The sequence below is a fragment of the Tachyglossus aculeatus genome, unplaced genomic scaffold (assembly GCF_015852505.1).
Source record: "Tachyglossus aculeatus isolate mTacAcu1 unplaced genomic scaffold, mTacAcu1.pri scaffold_130_arrow_ctg1, whole genome shotgun sequence".
Classification (NCBI taxonomy): domain Eukaryota; kingdom Metazoa; phylum Chordata; class Mammalia; order Monotremata; family Tachyglossidae; genus Tachyglossus; species Tachyglossus aculeatus.
In genome coordinates, this window is record NW_024044859.1 from 244,248 (window position 1) to 249,009 (window position 4,762).

The following is a 4,762-nucleotide window of genomic DNA, read 5'->3' on the forward strand; positions in this document are numbered from 1 at the left end:
GCAATTCCCTTAAATCAGTGTTCCAGGCTAATTGCGATGATGAAGATCAAGTTCAGTCAGTTTCTTCTGAAATCCACTGCCACCCATTTTATCCTTTCTTCTCCCCCACTGAACTAACTACAGCTAATTGCAGCCCCCAAAACGCAGCTCATGCGAGTGCTTAAGTGTTTAGGGAGGATTCAGGACTGTTGGGACAGGCTGCTTTGGAGTGAGGTCAGACTGGAGTGGGAATCTGTTTCTTTCAGAGACTTTGCCCTACAGAATGAAAACACCTGTGGGACGAGATGAAACATATGGGAAACGTCATTTATTGGGGCATCGTCCTTGAGCAGGGCCAGTGCTAACCTTCTGTCTTGTCTTCTCTGGTGCTGTTGAGTCCTCTCCAACCCGAAGGCACTCCATGGTCACATCTCTCCCAGAACATCCCACTCTCCAACTGCAATCATTCTAATAGTGTATCCATAGAGTTTCTTGGTAAAAATACAGAAGTCGTTTATCATTGCCTTCTTCTTCAATCTTCCCTGTATTATTCCAATTTTAGTATATTTGTTGCTGAAACAAGCCCAGGTCTCATTTTCCAAACCCAGATATATAAAGTCAGTTGATTAATCAATCAGCTATCAATCAGCTATTAATATTATAGTAATTGGTTTAAAATAAGTCCCCTACATTTTCTTGTATTTCCTGGGGGTGGGGAGGTTTCCATAAATATCTCCCTCTTTGAGAATCTCAAGGCACATAGAGTAAAGAGATTCAAAATTTCATCTAGTGCATGAAGGTGCAGGGGCTGCTGAAAGGTCAATTTCGAGGCAATAATTAACCCCCATATTCAATCTATCACTAATCCTGTAGGGCCCACCTTCGCAACATAGCTAAAATCTGCCCTTTCCTCTCCATTCAAACTGCCACCATGTGGAAAGATGGTGGCCGCCTCCTGGCTCAGCGGAGTGGTGTTTGGGGTCTCATTATCAGCTTTGACTTTCTCCCTGAGCTCCTGTGGGTCCAACATCATCCAGTATTTCTTCTGTGACGTCCCCTCCCTGCTGAAGATCTCCTGTACCGAGGACCGATGTCAGTGTCACCGGTGGGGTAGCTTTAGGTGTCATCTGCTTCGACTTCATCATCATCTCCTATGTGCGCATCTTCCGTACTGTGATTGGGATGCGGGCCGCCGAGGGCCGTGCCAAGGCCTTCTCCACCTGCCTGCCCCTTCTCGCCCTCTTCACCATCTTTGTCTTGACTGGATCCGTTGCCTACCTCAAGCCCGTGCAAGATTCGCCCTCGACCCTGGACCTGCTGGTGTCCGTGTTCTACAACACGGTGTCCCCAACCCTAAACCCCCTCATCTACATCCTGAGGAACCGGGACATGAAGGCTGCCCTGGGGAGAGTCCTAAAGGGGAGATTCCTCCTCCCTCGTCTAAAGGACAAAATGTCTGTTTCCTTTTACTTTTCCTTTTATCCATATAAACAGCTGTCCAAGAGAAAGTCCAGCATCTGAGGATTTGTCAATACCTGGGACAGAGGCTAATAGGACATATGACTGTAAGCCCGGTGTGGGCAGGGATTGTTTCTCTTTATTCTAAATGGTACTTTCCAAGAGCTTAGTACAATGCTCTGCACAAGGTAAGCACTCAATAAATATGAATGAATGAATGACAAGTGATTGTTTGGGCGGCATCATGGTTTAGGGGAATGGGTGTATGGCAGGGAGTCATGAGGTTTGAAAGGTCGGCCCGGTTCTGCCACCGGCCTGCTGTATGACTTTGGTCCAGCCTCGTAACCTCTTTGGATCTCTCTGTAAAATCGAGATTCAATATGTGCTCTCTCTTTCTCTTACAATCTGAGCCCCTGTGGGTCAGGAAACGTGTCTGATCTGATTAGTTTGTTTCTACTCCATCACGTGGCAGTCTCTTGTAAGTAAATGCTTAATAAATTCGATAACGATAATGTTGAAACTGCTACTGATAATAACAGTATTTCTATGAATTTTAAGATCACTCTTGGTGCTTATGAAAATCAGAAAATCAGAGTGTGACATAGAGAAAGGACGCACTCATAGAAACTGTCCCTCACATTTGACAGCCTGTTTACTTATTTTGATGCCTGTCTCTCCCTTCTCGACTGTAAACCCATTGTGGGAAGGGATTATCTCTGCTTGTTGCTGAATTGTAGTTTCCAAGTGCTTAGTACAGTGCTCTGCACACAGTCAGTGCCCAATAAGTACGATTGAATGAATGAATGAATGAATGAATTTGACTGATCAAATCCTTGTCTCTAATCCATTCGTTCATCCATCCATCCAACCGTCTGACCATCCATCCGTCCGTCCTTCCATCCATCCATATTAATAATCATAATAGTGGTATTTGTTAAGTGCTTATTATGTGCCAGGCATTGTACTAAGTGCTGGGGCTGATACAAGCTAATCAGGTTTTACACAGTCCCTGTCCCGGATATCACATTCTCAATTCCCACTTTACAGATGAGATAACAGAGACCCAGTGAAATGAAGTGACTTGCCTAATGTCACACAACAGACAATCCATCCGTCCATCCATCTATCCATCCATCAACCCACCACCCTTCCGTCAATCCATCCATCCAACAAACCATCCATCGATCCATCTTTCAATCAATCCATCCATTAGTCATTCAATGATATTTGTTGAATGCAACCTGGGTATAAAGTATTGTAGTGCACCCTTCAGAGATCAAAATAAATTAAACACCTTCCCTGATTTCCAAGAGCTTAAAATCTAGCAGGGGAGATAGGCACAGAATTAATTACTGAGAGGACAAATAAAAGAATGGAAAGAATGGTAAATAGATGACCATATGCTTTAAAAGTACACTTTATAGAAGCCACTATGTACAAAACTATAATGGTGGGTGTGAGTGCAAAAGTAGAGAAGTGGTCTAAGATGCCGATTGCTAGTTGGGAGAAGATTAATTTCAGAGAAGAAAAGTGAATCGTGCGAGGCATCCTGGAAGTGGTGGTATGATGAAAGGGCTTTGAAAATGAGGAAAGCTGTGCTCAGATGGACAGGAACTGGGGAGGAGGAAATATGGGCTGACAGATAATATCTCCATTTTCCATTACTGAGATATTTTGAAAGAGGACAGAGCCATTCAGAGGAGAGAATGCACTAACCTCCTCACTCCAGTTTGGTACAGTGTCTCACCTCTGAGATAGAAGAGGATGAACCCTAGGCCATTACCTATTCCTTCTGAAACCAGGGATTTTCCTGTCGTGCACACTCAGATTCCTTCCTATCAACCCGTTATTAGAACACCTTAGCCTCTCCCAAACTGATAATAATAATAATCATAACAATAATGTTTGCATTTGTTAAGCGCTTACTATATGTCAAGCACAGTTCTAAGTGCTGGGGTAGGTACAATGTAATCAGGTTGTTTCACTTGGGGTTCACAGTCTTAATCCCCATTTTCCGAATGAAGTAACTGAGACCCAGAGAAGTTAAGTGTCTTGACCAAGGTCACACATTAGACAAGTGGCAGACCTGGAATTAGAAACCACGTCCTCTGGCTCCCAAGCCCGTGCTCTTGCCACGAAGCTATGCTGCTCTTCATGCTGCTTCTCTGGGTTGATCCCCCAAACTAGCCCGGAGGAGGGTTTTAGGATGGATTTAGGTTCATTTCTCGTTCTCTCTAGATTTGTAATCAGAAGACGTCAGAAAATACAACTGATTAAATAACCTATTGATTGTTTGAGTTCATGAACACGATGAAACTCAGAGAAACCGCGTGGCCGAGTTGATAGAGCATGGACCTGGGAGTCAGAATAACCTGGGTTCTAATCTAGGCTCTGCTACCTTTCTGCTGTGTGACTTTGGGCAAGTCTTTTCACTTCTCTGGGCTTCAGTTCCCTCATCTGTAAAATGGGGATTGAGACTGTGAGCCCCATGTGGGACAGGGACTATGTCCAACCCGATTATTTAATATCAAATCCCAGTACTTAGTACAGTGCCTGGTACGTAGTAAGCGCGGAACAGGTACCACTGAAGAAAAAAAGAAGCTGAAGCGCCCACCCTTTGACCCAGATATTCAGTAACAGTGGGAACCGTTAAGCTGCTGTTGCCATGGGAACTCTGCAGAAAAGTGCCATCACCGGATCCTCATCTCTGTGGGGACTCAAAGACTGTGGGGACGAGCCGCCGTGATCCGGTCCTATGGGGATCCCCCTCGGGGCAGCGGTGGCTTTATCTAAGGGGACAGGGGCCCTGTCCGGAAAGTGTGTCTCAGTGTCCACAGGAGAGCAGAGAGGGGCTGACGGCTCCTCGCTTTCCCTCCGTTGCCACTGAATCCAGGAGGCCGAGGAAAGAGGGGGAACCAGCCCAACCCAGAGCGGGTCAGGAGTCCCCCAGCCCCACGCTGGCCCGTTGAGAGTGACCGGGGGTGGGAAGGGTCAGGGAGGGATCATCAGGCTAATCGATGTGAGTGTGAGGGTCACTCTGGGAAGACGTTCATACCCGGGGTCCAGGGTGGAGTTGGAACCAGGGCTGCATACACAGGCAGAGAGAAAATATTTGCCCCTCTGTTAGCCCCCTGACCCCCTCCATGCACCACCTAAACCCCAGCTACCATGGCTCCTGGGCTAGGAGGTTATGGCATGGCATCAGCCCTGTGCCGTGGTGACTTCAACCATCAGCTCAACCCTCCGGGCAGGGACAAGAGGGTATGACTGAGACTGCACCAGCCAGATATTTTGTCACCAATTCCTCCTCACAGGACTTCCTCCC

At 46.5% G+C, this 4,762-nt stretch overlaps 1 pseudogene; it reads right to left on the reverse strand.

Moving 5' to 3' along the window:
* Positions 1-287: 287 nt before the first annotated feature.
* Positions 288-561, reverse strand: LOC119922930 (annotated as a pseudogene).
* Between the last annotated feature and the right edge of the window lie 4,201 nt (positions 562-4,762).